This window comes from Cervus elaphus, chromosome 25 (assembly GCF_910594005.1).
Source record: "Cervus elaphus chromosome 25, mCerEla1.1, whole genome shotgun sequence".
Lineage (NCBI taxonomy): Eukaryota > Metazoa > Chordata > Mammalia > Artiodactyla > Cervidae > Cervus > Cervus elaphus.
This window is the reverse complement of record NC_057839.1, coordinates 30,143,823-30,163,708: the sequence shown is the minus strand read 5'-3', so window position 1 is coordinate 30,163,708 and position 19,886 is coordinate 30,143,823.

Sequence of the window (19,886 nt, the reverse complement as noted above, 5' to 3'; positions counted from 1 at the left end):
AATGTATACCTTGAAGTGAAGTGAAAGTCATTCAAGTCGTGTCTGATTCTCTGAGACCCCATGGACTATAGCCTGCCAGGCTCCTCTGTCTGTGGGGATTCTCCAGGCAAGAATACTGGAGTCGGTAGCCATTCCTTTCTCCAGGGGATCTTCCCAACCCGCTGATCGAACCCAAGTCTTCTGCATGGCAGGCAGATTCTTTACCATCTGAGTAACCAGGGAAGCCCAAATTTATACCTTAGTATTATTTTTTTTCAGAAGATGGGGCACTTAACCAAGGACTTTGCTGATAGAATAAAAGTTAAAGATGGCCTTTTTAGTGGACTTCTGTGCTTGCCTGGTCTAACCAAGGATAGACTCTTACCCACAGCCCAGCTGTGAGAGCATTTATTTCCCACAGTGCAGCTCAAATGTTTTAATTTATAGCTCCCACTTTGACTAATTCCACACACAATTTTAGCAATTATCTTTACCATTATCTTTGCTCACTCCCTTCTATTATTTCCATGTTTGCCCACCATTAGATTGCAAATTCTTTTGAGGGCAATGAAGCCTTTCTCTTCCTCTTGCTTTCCTTGATAATATGATTTCATCTATTGTTCATTTAGTAAATATTACAAGGAGAGCTCCCCAACACTAGTTTGTAAGTTGAAATAATTCTGTTTCTTCACTATAAAACTGTTAATACAAAAGACAGTTTTAAGCCGGGACCACCCAGTACAGTTAACTCATTCATTATTAATCACCTAATGAACCCCAAAGTCAGAGCAGTGAATTATTTGAGCCTAGGGCAAATTTTATATTATGGCTTCTCCACTATGTCCCATGATAGAGACATGTTTATTAATTGACAATACTCCCCATGGCTTTACTAAGCACTAAAATGAGCTTACTTTGAAATTTAGGGACAATTTTTCCTACCTCAAGCAGTGAAATAAATTTGTTTTACTTATATCATGAAAGAAAAAAAATTCAGTCTCTGAAAAGATTAGCTCTTTGGGGATTGCAGTATTTCAATTAATGACACTCTTTAAATCTCTTGATTCCTGCTTTTTTTTTCTCTCAAAATTCTATTATCATAAATTTATTCTCTTGTGTTAGTACAAGTCTAAACTAGCAAAGTGAGGAGGCAAATGGAGCCAATTATTCAGATAATTGAAGTGAAATACCTTTTCCTCGTTACTGTATATTTCAGATAAAATCTTTTTAAAAAAACCTGATTATATATAGAATTACTCCAGTTTTGTGCCAATAATATAGGTAGTATTATTTAAGTTTCTGCTTCTTATAAATTTTCCAACTTTGAGCTTGGTCCATGTAGGTAAATAACTCCATTAACAAGGCTAAAATGTGTCTGGGGAATTGAGCTACATGTAAAATGTTAAGTTTCAGTTAAGGAGTTAAGGTATTAGAATGTTTACCCAAATAGATGTATTAAACTCTCTTCTCTGAAGTCTGGATCCATGTAAAAAAACTAAAATAAAGAACCAAAGTAATTATCTCAGTAAATAAAATCCTAAATTGATCTCTTATATGCAATATATATGATGCAATTCAAATTTGCCCTTTACTTTACATTTTGTCATTTATATTTTATCACTTTTATAATTAAAATAACTCATTTTTAAACCTATTTTCATCATTTAAAACTAAGATATGATGATCTTTTGTGGAATGATGTAAAGTAGAAAAGAGATTAGCATTTGCTCCTTAGGAAAATAATTATTTAACTAATAACTGAGAAGTTTAGAAACTACATTTCCTTCTTTAATTACTACGATCATCCTCATATATTAGCTTCACTTTTGCTTTTAAACATTTATGAATTGTCTATTTTTATATTTCATTATGCTATTAAAACATTCATTTAAAGCAGTGAATATGACTATTTAGGGACAGCAAACTCACTGTGCAAGAAAAATAAATTTGTTGACCATATTTAAAAGGCATACTTCAGGAAAATTTAAAAACTTAAAAATGAGAAGTAAAACTATAGGGAATTAGAACTTAAATCAAAAGACATTCCATAAAATAAGAATGAGTAATTTAACACATCAAAGTTAAGGATTTTATTCAAAAAAGGGCAGCATTGAGAATTTGAGTAACAGGCTAATATTGTTCCAGAAACCTATCAAGCATTGTTCTAAAACCGACAAAGATTTAATATCTAAAATATGACTCATGCAAATACATAGAGAAAAAAGTCAAGAAATTGAGTATAAAAGCTGTCAAAGAAGGAGAAAGAGAATTCAAATGGCTCACAAATAGATGAAAAAATGAATATTGCACAACTAATTAGATAAATGCAAATAGCACAATAATTAGATTTGATTATTGAAAGTTAGAAAATCAGCGCCAATACTGGCCACAACCCGAGAGAAGACACTTCCTTTTGTGTTGAACACGACAACGGAAGCCGGTATAGCTCTTCCTGAGACACATCTTACAGGTTGTGATGGCCTTCAGCTTGCATACGATCTACGTCCAAAGAGTCTATGACTAGGTATTTGTCTGAGGGGAATTTCTGCTTAGCTAATTGCTACATTTTTGTGTTTTACCAAGAATACAGAGGCAAAATTGATGTCTATCACTATGGGACTGGATAAGTAAAAAGAAGATAGAGACAAACAATGTGGTATCATAACAGAGTTACAATCAATGAACTAGACATACATACAGAAAAATGAGTAGATCATATAGTGTGGGATGAAAAAAAAGAAGAAAAGGAACATATAAAATGAAAGCACACACACATACAAAGCAGCATTGTGTTATTTAAAGTTGACAAATTTATAACATGATAGTGAATTCATATATCAATTTTGCTAAGCCCTGATACCTAGCCAAACACCTCTCCAGATGCTCTGAAAGTACTTTTTAGATGTGATTCACATTTAAATCAGAGGATTTTTAATAAAACAGATTAATTTTCATAATGTGAGTGGGCCTCATCCAATCGGTTGAAGATCTTAAGAGGAAAGACTGAGGTCCTCCAAGAAGAAGGACTTTCACTTCCAGACTGCCTTCAGACTACAACACCAACACTTGCCTGGGCCTCCAGCTTGCTGATCTCCCCTACAGATGTCACACTTCCCAGCTCCCACGATGTGTGAATGAGCTTCTTAAATAAAACTTCTTCCTATATATTTATACATCCTGTTGAACACATTCCTCTGGAGAACTCTAATACATCTAACACTACTGATAAAGGGGCAAGGAGAAGAACTAATTACCTTCCAATTTTAGGAAAGAAACAGAGGCTATCACTACAGACTTCTGGTATCCAAAGGATAATAAGGAAATACTATAAATAAGACACACATAAATTTCATAACATAGATGAAACAGGCTAGTTCCTTGAAATGTAAGACCTGTCACAACTGACCCAATATGAACTGGATAATTCACATTTGTATAACTCTATAACTATCAAGGTAATTGAATTCATAATTTAAAAACTCATGAAAAAGAAATCTCCAGGCCAAGATTATTTCACTAGACAAATCTACCAAACACTTAAAGAAGAATTAACATTAATCCTACACATTGTTTTCCAGAATATAGAAGTGGAGAGAACATGTCCAGATTCATATTATGAAGCCAGTATTACTCTGACCATGTGGCTGTAAAGGATAGCATGAAGGAGATATTCATAGTGATGGCATTGTCCTTTATCTTGATTTTGATTGTGGTTACAGGAATCTGTACATGTCATGAAATAGCATAGGAATATACATACAAATTTTTCAAATATTAGTTTCCTAGTTTTGATATTATGTAAGAATTATATAATCCACAGGGGAAACTGGGTGAATGGATCTTTCACACTATCTTTAAAGGTTCCTTTGAAAGTTATTGTTTCAAAATAAAAATTAGAAGAAAATCCTAAAACTTAATAAGCTACTTCATATAAGCAAGGTGAAAAGAAAGCCCTTGGAATGGGAGAAAATAATAACAAATGAAACAAATAACAAAAAAGTTAATCTCCAAAATAAAAAAGCAGCCCAGATAGCCCAGTGCCAGAAAAATGAACAACCGAATTAAAAAGTGAGCAAAGGACCTAAACAGACATTTCTCCAGAGAAGGCATACAAATGTCTAATAGACACATGAGACTCAACATCACTCAGTATTCGAGAAATGCAAATCAAAACCACAATGAGGTATCATTTCACAATGGTGAGAATGGCCATCATCAAAATGCCTACAAACAATGATGTTGGAGAGGGTGTGGAGAAAGGGAACCCTCTTAGACTGTCGGTGGGATTGCAAACTGGTACAGCTACTGTGGAGAACAGTGTGGAGATTCCTTAAAAACTTGGAATAGAGTTGCCAAATGACCCAGCAATCCCACTGCTGGTCATACACCCCAAGGAAACCAGAAATGAAAGAGACACATGTACCCCAATGTTCATTGCAGCACTATTTGCAACAGCTGGGACATGGAAGCAACCTAGATAATCCATCGGCAGATGAATGGATAGAAGTTGTGGTACATATCCACAATGAAGTATTACTCAGCTCTAAAAAGGAGCACATTTGAGTCAGTTCTAAGGAGGTGGATGAACATGGAGCCTATTATACAGAGTGAAGTAAATCAGAAATAGAATGACAAATACTGTATATTAATGCATATATGTGAATTTAGAAAGATGGTACCAATGATCCTACATGCAGGGCAGCAAAGGAAATACAGATGTAAAGAACAAACTTTTGGACTCAGTGGGAGAAGGCGAGGATGGGATGCTTTGAGAGAATAGCATTGAACCATGTACACTATCATATGTAAAGTAGATGACCAGTGCTGGCTGAACACATAGAGCAGGGCACCCAAAGCTGGTGCTCTGTGACAACCCAGAGGGATAGGGTGGGGAGGGGAATGGGGTGGGTTCAGAACGGGGGAGACACATGTGTACCTGTATGATTCATGTTGGCAAAAACATAACAATGTTGCAAGGTAATTATTCCCCAATTAAAATAAATTAATTATTTAAAAAATAAAATATTAGTATATAAAAAATAAAATTTGGCTCATTTGTAATATGATTAGGAAACTAGAATTACCTAGGATTGCATATCTTTGAAAGCTGTGGAATGTAATGACAACTCTAGGAGGTAGGATGAAAGTAAAGCATGCAAAAGCATTTAACATGGTGCCTGATTGATTGTATGTGCATACCAACATATTAAGCAGTCTTAATAGTTTATAAGAACCAGTCTGTTGTTCCATGTCCAATTCTATCTGTTTCTTCTTGACCTGCATACAGATTTCTCAGGAGGCAGCTCAGGCGGTCTGGTATTCCTATCTCTTGAAGAATTTCCCACAGTTTGTTGTGATTCACACAGTCAAAGGCTTTGGAGTAGTCAATAAAGCAGAAGTAGATGTTGTTTCTGGATTTCTTGCTTTTTCCATGATTCAGTGCATGTTGGCAATTTGATCTCTGGTTCCTCTGCCTTTTCTAAATCCGTGAACTGGAAGTTCACGGTTCACGTACTGTTGAAGCCTGGCTGGAGAATTTTGAGCATTACTTTGCTGGTGTGTGAGATGAGTGCAATTGTGCGGTAGTTTGAGCATTCTTTGGGATTGCCTTTCTTTGAGATTGGAATGAAAACTGACCTTTTCCAGTCCTGTGGCCACTGCTGAGTTTTCCAAATTTGTTGACATATTGAGTGCAGCACTTTCACAGCATCATCTTTTAGAATTTGAAATAGCTCGACTGGAATACCATCACCTTCAATAGCTTTGTTCATAGTGATGCTTCCTAAGGCCCACTTGACTTCACATTCCAGGATGTCTGGCTCTAGGTGAGTGATCACACCATCATGGTTATCTGGGTCATGAATTTCTTTCTTGTATAGTTCTTCCGTGTATACATGCCACCTCTTCTTAATATCTTCTGCTTCTGTTAGGTCCATACCATTTCTGTCCTTTACTGTGCCCATTTTTACATGAAATATTCCCTTGGTATCTCTCATTTTCTTGAAGAGATCTCAAGTCTTTCCCATTCTATTGTCTTCCTCTGTTTCTCTGCATTGATTACTTAGGAGGGTTTTATCTCTCCTTGCTATTTTTTGGAACTCTGCATTCAAATAGGTATATCTTTCCTTTTCTCCTTTGCTGTTAGCTTCTCTTCTTTTCTCAGCTGTTTGTAAGGCCTCCTCAGAAAACCATTTTGCCTTTTTACATTTCATTTTCTTGGTAATGGTCTTTATCACTACCTCCTGCACAATGTCACAATCCTCTGTCCATAGTTCATCAGGCACTCTGTCTATCAGATCTAATCCCTTGAATCTATTTGTCACTTCCACTGTATAATTGTAAGGGATTTGATTTAGGTCATACCTGAATGGTCTTGTGGTTCTCCCTACTTTCTTCAATTTAAGTCTGAATTTGGCAACAAGGAGTTCATGATCTGAGCCACAGTAAGCTCCTTGTCTTGTTTTTGCTGACTGTACAGAGCTTTTCCATCTTTGGCTGCAAAGAGTATAATCAATCTGATTTTGGTATTGACCATTTGATGATGTCTATGTGTAGAGTCTTCTTTTGTGTTGTTGGAAGAGGATGTTTGCTATGACCAGAGCATTCTCTTGGCAAAACTCTGTTAGCCTTTGTCCTGCTTCCTTGTGTACTCCAAATCGGGAAAGGAGTATGTCAAGGCTGTATATTGTCACCTTGCTTATTTAACTTATATGCAGAGTACATGATGCGAAATGCCAGGCTAGATGAAACACAAGCTGGAATCAAGATTTCTGGGAGAAATATCAGTAACCTTAGGTATGCAGAAGACACCACCCTTATGGCAGAAAGTGAAGAGCAACTAAGGAGCCTATTGATGAAAGTGAAAGAGGAGAGTGAAAAAGTTGGCTGAAAACTCAACATTCAGAAAACTAAGATCATGGCCTCTAGTCCCATCACTTCAAGGCAAATAGATGGGGAAACAATGGAAACAGTAAGTGGCTTTATTTTCTTGGGCTCCAAAATCACTGCAGAGAGTGACTGCAGCCATGAAATTAAAAGATGCTTGCTCCTTGGAAGAAAAACTATGACCAACTTAGAAAGCATAATAAAAAGCAGAGACATTACTTTGCCTACAAAGGTACATCTAGGCAAAGCTATGGTTTTTCCAGTGGTCATGTAAGGATGTGAGAGTTGGACTATAAAGAAAGCTGGGCGCCAAAGAATTGATGCTTTTAAACTGTGGTGTTGGAAAAGACTCTTGAGAGTCCCTTGGACTGCAGGGACATCAAACCAGTCAATCCTAAAGGAAATCAGTCCTGAATATTCATTGGAAGGACTGAAGCTGAAGCTGAAACTCCAATACTTTGGCCACCTGATGTGAAGAACTGACTCATTTGAAAAGACCCTGATGCTGGGAAAGATTGAAGGTGGTAGGGGAAGGGGATAACAGAGGGCGAGATGGTTGAAAGGCATCACTGGGTTGATGGACATGAGTTTGAGTAAGCTCTGGAAGTTGGTGATGGATAGGGAAACCTGGCATGCTGCAGTCCAAGGGGTCTCAAAAAGTCGGACATGACAGAGTGACCAAACTGAACTGAAACAAACTAAAAAAAATGACTCGGAATTCACAAAATAAAAAGTAATGGGCAAGTTTTCCCTGGAATATATATTACTGACTTAACTTTCCTTGTTAATGTTTGAGTGATATATTCTCTTATTAAAATATTATCCAATTGTACTGTCACCTTCCTTTGACCACTGGACACTCCTCAAATTAATCTTCCCCATTGTCTAGTGCTTCTTAAATGATGGACTTAAAAATTTTTATCAATTGTTGTCTACTGTAGGTATTATCTACCTAAAAGTATGTTATTTCCTTATTTCACTTAAACTCAGAGCAGCTCCAAGATGTAAGAATGATAATTACACATGTATGGAAATTTTTGGTAAAGAAATGAAAAGAACTAATAAACATATGGCTAGTGAGAAATTTTTTTGCAGGCTAAGTATGATTTTATGTCTATAGTCTAGAGAAGGAATAATAGTACGTGTAATAGTCTTTATCGGGCTTCCCAAGGCTCTAGTGGTAAAGAATCAGCCTCCAATGCAGGAGATGCAAGAGATGCGGGTTCAGTCCCTGGGTGGGGAAGATTGCCTGGAGGAGGAAATGGTACCCCACTCCAGTATTCTTGCCTGGAAAATTCCATGGACAAAGGAGCCTGGTGGGCTATAGTCCATGGGGTTGCAAAGAGTGGGACACAACTGAGCGACTGAACACTAATAATCCTTAAACGTGGATGCGCTGTGTCTCTGGAACTGGTTAATCTATAGTCTGTTCTGATATTCCCACAAGTTCTTAGGACTAGAGCACACAATTATGCCATCACAATTATAGAAAAAATGACATTCTATTGCAATAACAAACTGATGATATAACATCTTAATGTGTTTCTGACATAAAAAATATAATGTCATCCATCCTTTCATGCTCAGAAATTTTAAGTGTCAAGTGCAATTTTGGTCCAAACATTTTAAACACATGTTGAACTGGAAATCTATAAAAATGTTAAAATTAGTAAAACACCATCTATGTGAATGAAAAAGGGAGGTAGTATTCTGTATTTCATAAAGAGAAGGATAAGGGGAAGTCCTCTTTTGCATTCATGGAGAAAACCAGTGACAACTTGGCTGGTGAAGCAAAGGGCATGGAGCCTATACGTGCAACATTTGAAACTGTCATCTCTGGAGATTTGAGCAACAAAGGAGTCTGCAATTTGGTCTTCCTTTAGGCTAAGCACTGCTGTCAGATCATTTCTTAAGTTTTCTTTCAGAATTATGACTTTTTAAAAAATGGACTGAACTGAGGTTTCAGAATATGCACCATTATCTTAATTAAAACAGAAAATCCCAGTGTGTCTCTAGGAACTGTCCTGTTTGACTTCATTGCTTTCATAATCTAATTACCTTTTTAATTAAAGAATTACCTTAATGATCAGTTTTAAGATAGTTGAAACTGGTGTTAGAGTGCTTAACTTGAACTCGTTAGGAAAAGTCAGGGTCCAAGGTTAGGTTAGACAATGTGGTATATTTTTCTTTCAGGTTTCCAGGTTTAATTTTGTTGTTGGATCTCAGGACACATAACATGTACATTGTTCTGTCCCTATCCAATCTACTGATGGCCGCATAGTTGACTAAAGAGAAGTCCCAAGGTAAAGAATGTTGCTCCACAAATGTGTGGAAGAAGTTTTTTATTTATTTGCTGAAGATTCAGGCTAAGTTGGTGTTTGTGAAGTGAAAGTCACTCAGTCATGTCCGACTTTTTGTGACCCAAAGGGCAATACAGTCCATGGAATTCTCCAGGCCAGAATACTGGAGTGGGTAGCCTTTCCCTTCTTCAGGGCATCTTCCCAACCCAGGGATCAAACCCAAGTCTCCTGCATCGCAGACAGATTCTTCACCAGCTGAGCCACCAGAGAAGCCCAAGAATACCGGAGTGGGCAGCCTATCCTTCAGAAGATCCAGTGGATCTTCTGGAGCCAGGAATCGAGCAGGGTCTCCTGCATTGCAGGCAGATTCTTTACCAACTGAGCTATCAGGAAAGCCCATTGCTATTTAAATCATTAATTTTGTCAATTTTAAAAATGTTCTCTTACCACAAACATAAGCTTACCATGTGAAGAAGTTTTGTTGTTGCTATTGTTAAAAGCATGATCAAGTGTATACTACTGAAGAAACCTTAAAACTAGATTCTTGAGAATCCAAGTACTGCAAATAAAAACTGTATAGAGAGAAATACATTGAAGGATTTATTCAGTATTACAGAGTCAAAAATTCCAAGATAATTTCTGATTTTTCTAGTAGTGTAAATGTTATTTAGGAAGCAAAGCTATATTGGTTTTTAGAATATAAGCAAAAGACTGTGAGATATTGGAAAGAGCACAAATTGAAAGTCAAGAAAACCAGAATCAAGTCTCAGATCTGCTTGTGTTAATGGACAAGTCAATCTCTCCTTGCCTCATTTTCCCTATTCATAGATTTGAAATAATACCCATTTGTGATAAAATATAATATTAACTCTCACTACTGAATGGCTCTTGCTTTCACTGGGTGAGAAGGAGGTTTTAAAACTTGTATTCATGCTATCTTTCCTCCTCACTTAAATGTGAATAGTTGTCTTACAACAACAACAAAAAGTGGGAATATGCCTTAATATGACATTAGGGGTGATCTTCAGCACTGGTCACTGTTAATATATCAATCACTGAAAATTTTCTAAGTTTCAGGCTGCTCTATAGATAAGCTAATACCTGCAAGCCCTCACATGGACCTGTATTTACACACAGATGCACCCACCTCTCAAAGTAATGATTTTCTAACAAAGTATTGTTTATATGTTTCATACAAATTGGTTTGAAGTATTGCTTAGACAATCTTATTATATTTAGGAATAAAAACTTCCATCAAGAAATTGTACAAAAGAAAATGGACACACCAGCTGGGTAAATCTATCATTTGCAGCAGGGTGGGGTGCTGGGGGGACTTTTAATTAGTTGAGTGAATGCAGTTTGCTGAACACAGAAAGCACAGCCTTAGTCATATTAAAATGTGCCTAATTTTCTGTGAAAAAGTCCCATCTGAACAGGCCTGACCACAGTCAATCATACTAAAAGCCACTGGTGCTTAATTTGATTTACCAATATAAAATGCAAATGAGGTTATTAAGTGGAGTGGCAGACTGAGTAGGGCCCCTTTCAAACCATCAAGTTAAATGCAAGCAGACAGCAAACTGGCTGCGCAAAGAAAATTTTAGCATATTCGTTTGATTAGTGCTACAAAAATTTAATTAGGTTGGCTAATTACTTGACAAATTGCTCTACACAAGAGAAAAGGCAGAGGAGTCTTTTCCCCCCTTTTTCATTGCAAATATCCTGTGTGTCTTTTAGCCCAAATGCTATCTGCCAATTTGCAAAAGCATTATTAAATGAATGGAAGATGGTCCCCAACAATAGTAAATCATATAATGCATATAATTAGACAACACCCACACAACTATATCCATATGTCCATACTCCCTCATGACTAAAAATATTTAACACAGTATTTCCACATAACTACTGTCAAAACAGATTATTATAAATCAGTCACTTGTTCTGAAGAAAGAAAATATTGTGCGCAATATAGAAAAGAGACCTTTGTGAAATTTCTGCCTCCCAGAGGAGGTTGTTTTGGTGACTATTAAGTGAAATAATGGTGACGTGCTAAGGTTTATCACCACAGAATGGACCCATCAGGCAAAACATGGCAGATTGAGGCCAAGGCTGCAACAGAGTGCAGAAAATTGTCTTCTTGTGATATTCTCATAATTTAAACTACTAACTAATTCCCAGCTAGAATCTACTAGCACAGAATAAATTTCTTTTTTTGTTTTGGAATGCTATTTATTGGTCTTTGTTCCTCCCTCCATCTTTCCCCAGTCACTACATAAGAAATACCAGACTTCAAACACTCATTTTTAGGAAAAGCTTGCAAGTTGTATAACCACAGAATGAAAGAAGAATTTCAGCCCAAGTCAGTATTTTATTAAGAAATTTAGAATGAACTTGAGTAATTCAAAGTGTCTTTTTCCATTCAAAGGAAAATTTGCTTTCCCTAGAGAATTTATATAACAATATTCAAGAAAACAGCACAGGAAATTTCATAAAAGATTCCCAATTATTTTCAGGTACTTTATTTGATTTTCATTGATTTTCTACAGAATTAGTGAGCTTGCTCTAACTCAATCATCATGATTTTACACATAGATAACCATTTTTCCTGTTCAAGTGGAAAAAATAGGTATCATATTTTATAAGCATAAGGCTTAGGAGTTAGTAATTAGATACTATATTTAATCTGTTCTAAAGTAACATTTTAGGAAACCACAAATGACAAGAAATTAATTTTGTAATTACCATATTCTAATTTAAGTTTAGAACATAAATGTAATTGCATTGCACAATGCAGATGCAGCAAGCTTATTATTTTATGCAACACCTTTATTGTTACTACCATTTTACCCTAACTTACCACATTTACTCTTTAGATTTATAATTATTGCCAAAGGAAGTATAGATTACCTGTAGGATATGGATTATGTAGACAATGTTTCTAATATAGAATAAAGTTCTGGGATAAAGTTGTGTCCTCCAGAGCATTCATTTGACCATAAATTGCTGACATTACATTTATAAACCGCTTTTGATAAATCCTCCATCTTCATATGTGAAGGTACATTCTACAAAACATTAAGGTAGAAAGCATAAAATTTAGTGGCAGATCAATTTTTGTAATAACCCTTGAGGTTTTTAAATTCAAGATTTTGACTGATTTTCTTTACTTTTTCCCTTTATATTATTTATTTTTTAATTTGATAGGGTGACTGATACTTTTAAAAATGTGAGATATGATCTAACGAAAGAGTTGAAGTCTGTGATATTTTATAAAGAGTATGGGTATAAAATAGTAAAGTTAGTGACTTAAATATATATTGTGTTACTATCGAATTTGCTTAATATTGAATATGAATGTATAATACTAACTGTACTTAACTGTCTAATGGATTTTGGCATATGAATTGCAAAAGAGGTGATAATCTTTGATTATAGTTCTTAATGTGATGCTTGGAACAAATTACATGCATGTATAATAATAGTTGTTATCTTCTATTGAGCCCTGATAATATGAAGGCACAGTTTAATGTTTACAAATGTTGTATCATTTAATTCTTCTAATAAACACAATATGTAAGTACTGTTGTTCCCATTTCACAGATGATGAGATTGAGGCTGAAGTAGTTTAAGGATCCCAAATTAAAGAACTAGCAACTGATAAACCTAGAATTTAAACTGAAATCTGTCTGATTTATAATATCAAATTCTTTCCATAAGCCAAGAGTAGTTTTTCAACACATATTTTTAATCCGATTTTATCTATGTCTGTATATACACATGTTATATGTGATGTCGATGAATAATGATGTTGATGTTTGTGAATAATTTGAGGTTTATGAAGCTACTGTGATTTGTACACATGAAGTTCATATATTTCAGAACTCCATATCAACTATGGTAATTCAGGTTGACAAGAACCTTTGAAAACAATATATCCTCTAAAGTTGTGTAAAGTTGGAGATATCAGAAGAAACACACAAAAAAAGAAGACAGGTTCAGGATTGGATTAGAAAAAAGGGAAGGTTCCATCATATGACAATAAATGTGTTGGGGAGGAATACACCAGGGCATGGAGACTTAAAGCCATGGAGTTTAAAATCAACTTTAGTCTATTTAAAGGCTTGATTTTCTTCCAGTACTGCTATGCTGTGAATAAGAGAAAAATCTTGGTTCCAGATAGGATAAATTTTTTTTTTCCTCATCAACATTTAAGAGTTTAAATTTAAGAAGGCTGCTTAAGACACAATCTTATCTATGAGTAGCAAAATGATTAGTCATCTGAATGCTTTTCTATATGTTATTGATATATCTGAGTATTTTGCTTCAAATATTTGATAGCTACTAAATAATTTTTCAATAGAAATATCAATTCTCTTGTAGAGTTGAATTAATGGTAAAAATTCCCATATTTCAGTTTGAAAATATTCCTTCAGACTTTGCATTAATTGACAAAATAGATGAATCTAGGATATGCAGGGTTGCGATTACTAATTCACTACATTTTAGAATTCATTGTACTATGAACTGAAAAGTGAAAGTGTTAGTTGCTCAGCCATGTCTGACTCTTTGTGACCCCATGGACTGTAGCCTACCAGGCTCCTCTGTCCGTGGGTTTCTCCAGGCAAGAGTACTGGAGTGGGCTGTTCCCTTTTCCAGGGAATCTTCCCAACCTAGGGACTGAATCTGGGTCTCCTTCATTGCAGGCAGATTCTTCACTGTCTAGCCACCAGGAAAGCCCCATACTATGAATTGCATGATGTTAATTCAATCATTTATGTATAATAAATAATAATTTTTTCAATAACACACTCATATTGGTAACCTAGAGAAAAACCTCTTTATTTAAGTTGAAACTTAGGTGAGACAGACCATGCAAAATTTTAGAATTAAAATAATGACAGTATTTTGGATCAAATCATTTCTTAGTGTCTACTTGTCTTAGTCAAATGCCTTGACTTGGTCAAAGAAAACAAATGACCTGTTATATGGAGATTTCCCATTATAATGAAGAGAGACTAGCAAAGAGTTAAAATATCATCTGAAGGGTCCAGGGAGCACTTCCTTTTCCACTCTGGAAACTTTGTTCATGTAAAGTGAACATTTGTGTTTCGATGTTTTTCTATGTTCACAAAGGAGAAGTCAAACCTATGACCTATAGTTCTTGTTACCATGTATTATGCATGTTACCTGTGGTACAAAATACAAATGTAAAAGCTGCCATGTAGCTAGAGTAATAGATGAATGTATTTATTAAGTTGAGAAGACATCAGGAAAAAAATCATGATCTTATCTGGTTATTCACAACCAGAAAAAAAAAATTCCCTGATATTTAAACATGTAAACAAAAAGAAAAATAATTTTGCTAGGTAAAGGCAAAATTTAAATATCACAAATAGACAATACATCTAGGATTAATTTGTCTGCATTAATGAATTTTAAAAAGTACTCCGATGAGGCAAAAAAGATACTATGAAGAAGTAACACAATTCAACTTCAAATATTTGAGGTTTGAAAATTTTCACCTTATCACATAAAGTTAGCAAGGATGCTATTTATCATTTATTTGCAGAAGAATTCATAGTTCATTATATGATAAGGGACTATCTCTATCTTAATATTTGTGTAAAATTGTACAATTATTTTGCAGATGGTTGAGTGGGTTAGACAGTATGCAGGTGAGTGCTGGCTAAAGCGTAGAAAAAAAGACAGTTCTAAGGTCCTTTAGCTGGTTGGCTTAAAATAGTTTTCTGTATCAGGGAACTTTATTTTAACTCTTTGACTTAATTTAAAGAAACCTGAACTTTGTACAATAGAAGCCATATAATTCACAGGAGTTCTTTATTAAGTAGGCAACAACTCTGCTTCAGCTGTGAATTTCTGTGGTGGCTTTTCCATTTGGCATTGTTAATCAGGGCTAGAAAAGCAGGGATAATAATAACAAAGAAAACTAACCAATCTAATCACATGGACCACAGCCTTGTCTAACTCATTGAAACTACGAGCCATGCCATGTAGGCCCACCCAAGACAGATGGGTCATGGTGGAGAGTTCTGACAGAATGTGGTCCACTGGAAGAGGGAAAGGCAAACCACTTCAGTACTCTTGCCTTGAGAACCCCATGGACAGTATGAAAAGGCAAAATAATAGGACACTGAAAGATGAACTCCCCAGGTTGGTAGGTTCCCAATATGCTACTGGAGATCGGTAGATAAATAACTCCAAAAAGAATGAAGAGATGGAGCCTAAGCAAAAACAACACCCAGTTGTGGATGGGACAGGTGATGAAAGCAAGGTCCGATGCCGTAAAGAGCAATATTGCATAGGAACCTGAAATGTTAGTTCCATGAATCAAAGCAAATTGTAAGTGGTCAAACAGGAGATAGCAAGAGTGAACATTGACATTTTAGGAATCAGTAAACTAAAATGGACTGGAATGTGTGAATTTGACTCAGCACTATATCCACTACTGTGGGCAAGAATCCCTTAGAAGAAATGGAGTAGCCATTATAGTCAATAAGAGTCCGAAATGGAACACTTGGATGCAATCTCAAAAACGACAGAATGAGCTCTGTTTGTTTCCGAGGCAAACCATTCAATATGGTAATCCAAGTCTATGCCCCGACCAGTAACACTGAAGAAGCTGAAGTTGAACGGTTCTATGAAGACCTACAAGACCTTCTAGAATTAACACCCAAAAAAGATGTACTTTTCATGATAGGGGACTGGAATGCAAAAGTAGGAAGTCAAGAAACACCTGGAGTAACAGGCAAATTTGGCCTTGTGGTACAGAATGAAGCAGGGCAAAGGCTAATAGAATTCTGCCAAGAGAACGCACTGGTCATAGCAATACCCTCTTCCAACAACACAAGAGAAGACTCTACACATGGACATCAGATGGTCAACACTGAAATCAGATTGATTATATTCTTTGCAGCCAAAGATGAAGCTCTATACAGTCAGCAAAAACAAGACCGGGAACAGACTGTGGCTCAGATCATGAACTCCTTATTGCCAAATTCAGACTTAAATTGAAGAAACCACTAGACCATTCAGGTATGACCTAAATCAAATCCCTAACAATTATACAGTGGAAGTGAGAAATAGATTTAAGGGACTAGATCTGATAGACAGAGTGCCTGATGAACTATGGATGGAGGTTTGTGACATTATACAGAAGACCATCCCCAAGAAAAGAAATGCAAAAAAGGCAAAATGGTCTCTGAGGAGGCCTTACAAATAGCTGTGAAAAGAAGAGAGCCAAAAGCAAAGGGGAAAAGGAAAGATATACCCATTTGAATGCAGAGTTCCAAAGCATAGCAAGGAGGGATAAGAAAGCTTTCCTCAATGATCAGTGCAAAGAAATAGAGGAAAACAATAGAATGGGAAAGACTTGAGATCTCTTCAGGAAAATTAGAGATCCCAAGGGAACATTTCATGCAAAGATGGGCTCAATAAAGGACAGAAATGGTTTGGACCTAACAGAAACAGAAGATATTAAGAAGAGGTGGCAAGAATACACAGAAGGACTGTACAAAAAAGATCTTCATGACCCAGATAATCACGATGGTGTGATCACTCACCTAGAGCCAGACATCCTGGAATGTGAAGTCAAGTGGGCCTTAGGAGGCATCACTATGAACAAAGCTAGTGGAGGTGATGGAATTCCAGTTGAGCTATTTCAAATCCTGAAAGATGATGCTGTGAAAGTGCTGCACTCAATATGTCAACAAATTTGGAAAACTCAGCAGTGGCCACAGGACTGGAAAAGGTCAGTTTTCATTCCAATCTCAAAGAAAGGCAATGCCAAAGAATGCTCAAACTATCGCACAATTGCACTCATCTCACACGCTATCAAAGTAATGCTCAAAATTCTCCAAGCCACACTTCAACAATACATGAAGCATAAACTTCCAGATGTTCAAGCTGGTTTTAGAAAAAGAAGAGGAATAGAGATCAAATTGCCAACATCTGCTGGATCATCAAAAAAGCAAGAGAGTTCCAGAAAAACATCTATTTCTGCTTTATTGACTATGCCAAAGCCTTTGACTGTGTGGATCACAATAAACTTGGGAAAATTCTTCAAGAGACAGGAATACCAGGCCACCTGACCTGCCTCTTAAGAAATCTGTATGCAGGTCAGGAAGCAACAGTTAGAACTGGACATGGAACAACACACTGGTTCCAAATAGTCAAGGCTGTATATTGTCACCCTGCTTATTTAATTTACATGCAGAGTACATCATGAGAAACACTGGGCTGGAGGAAGCACAAGCTGGAATCAAGATTGCTGGGAGAAATATCAATAACCTCAGATATACAGTTGATATCATCCTTATGGCAGAAAGTGAAGAAGAACTAAAGAGCCTCTTGATGAAAGTGAAAGAGGAGAATGAAAACTTGACTTAAAGCTCAACATTCAGAAAACAAATATCATGGCATCTGGTTCTGCCACTTCATGGCAAGTAGATGGAGAAATAGTGGAAACAGTGGCAGACTATTTTCTTGGGTTCCAAAATCACTGCAGATAGTGACTGCAGCCATGAAATTAAAAGACACTTGCTCCTTGGAAGAAAAACTATGACCAACTTAGAAAGCATATTAAAAAGCAGAGACATCTGTTTGTGTCTTCTTTGATTTCTTTCATCAGTGTTTTATAGTTTTCTATGTATAGGTCTTTTGTTTCTTTAGGTAGATATATTCCTAAGTATTTTATTCTTTTTGTTGCAATGGTGAATGGTATTGTTTCCTTAATTTCTCTTTCTGTTTTTTCATTGTTAGTATATAGGAATGCAAGGGATTTCTGTGTGTTAATTTTATATCCTGCAACTTTACTATATTCGTTGATTAGCTCTAGTAATTTTCTGGAAGAGTCTTTAGGGTTTTCTATGTAGAGGACCATGTCATCTGCCAGAAACTATAAAACTCCTAGAGGAGAACATAGGCAAAACACTCTCCGACATAAATCACAGCAAGATCCTCTATGATCCACCTCCCAGAATATTGGAAATAAAAGCAAAAATAAACAAATGGGACCTAATGAAACTTAAAAGCTTTTGCACTACAAAGGAAACTATAAGTAAGGTGAAAAGACAGCCCTCAGATTGGGAGAAAATAATAGCAAATGAAGCAACAGACAAAGGATTAATCTCAAAAATATACAAGCAACTCCTGAAGCTCAATTCCAGAAAAATAAATGACCCAGTCAAAAAATGGGCCAAAGAACTAAACAGACATTTCTCCAAAGAAGACATACAGATGGCTAACAAACACATGAAAAGATGCTCAACATCACTCATTATTAGAGAAATGCAAATCAAAACCACAATGAGGTACCATTACACGCCAGTCAGGATGGCTGCTATCCAAAAGTCTACAAGCAATAAATGCTGGAGAGGGTGTGGAGAAAAGGGAACCCTCTTACACTGTTGGTGGGAGTGCAAACTAGTACAGCCACTATGGAAAACAGTGTGGAGATTTCTTAAAAAACTGGAAATAGAACTGCCATATGACCCAGCAATCCCACTTCTGGGCATACACACTGAGGAAACCAGATCTGAAAGAGACACGTGCACCCCAATGTTCATTGCAGCACTGTTTATAATAGCCAGGACATGGAAGCAACCTAGATGCCCATCAGCAGATGAATGGATAAGGAAGCTGTGGTACTATACACCATGGAATATTACTCAGCCGTTAAAAAGAATTCATTTGAATCAATCCTAATGAGATGGATGAAACTGGAGCCCATTATACAGAGTGAAGTAAGCCAGAAAGATAAAGAACATTACAGCATACTAACACATATATATGGAATTTAGAAAGACGGTTATGATAACGCTATATGCAAAACAGAAAAAGAGACACAGAAGTACAGAACAGACTTTTGAACTCTGTGGGAGAAGGTGAGGGTGGGATGTTGCGAAAGAACAGCATGTATATTATCTGTAGTGAAACAGATCACCAGCCCAGGTGGGATGCATGAGACAAGTGCTCGGGCCTGGTGCACTGGGAAGACCCAGAGGAATCGGGTGGAGAGGGAGGTGGGAGGGGGGATCGGGATGGGGAGTACGTGTAACTCTATGGCTGATTCATATCAATGTATGACAAAACCCCAAAAAAAGAAAAAAAAGAAAGCATAATAAAAACATAAAAATAAAAAGCAGAGACATTACTTTGCCAACAAAGGTCCGTCAGGTCAAGGCTATGGTTTTTCTAGTAGTCATGTATGAATGTGAGAGTTGGACTCTAAAGAAGGCTGTGCACCGAAGAATTGATGCTTTTGAACTGTGGTGTTGGAGAAGACTCTTGAGAGTCCCTTGGACCGCAAGAAGATCCAACCAGTCCATCCTAAAGGAAATCAGTCCTGAATATTCATCGAAAGGACTGATGTTGAAGCTGAAACTCCAGTACTTTGGCCACCTATGCGAAGAGCTGACTCATCTGAAAAGACCCTGATGTTGGGAAAGATTGAAGCCAGGAGAAGGGGACAGCAGAAGTTGAGATGGCTGGATGGCATCTTCGACTCTATGGACATGAGTCTATACAAGCTCGACAGAGGATGAGATAGTTGAATGGCATGACCGACTCAATGGACGTGAGTTTGAGTAGACTCTGGGAGTTGGTTATGGACAGGAAGGCCTGGCATGCTGCAGTCCATGGGGTCACAAAGAGTCGGACGCGACTGAGCAATTGAACTGAACTGAATAATAGCAAAAAATA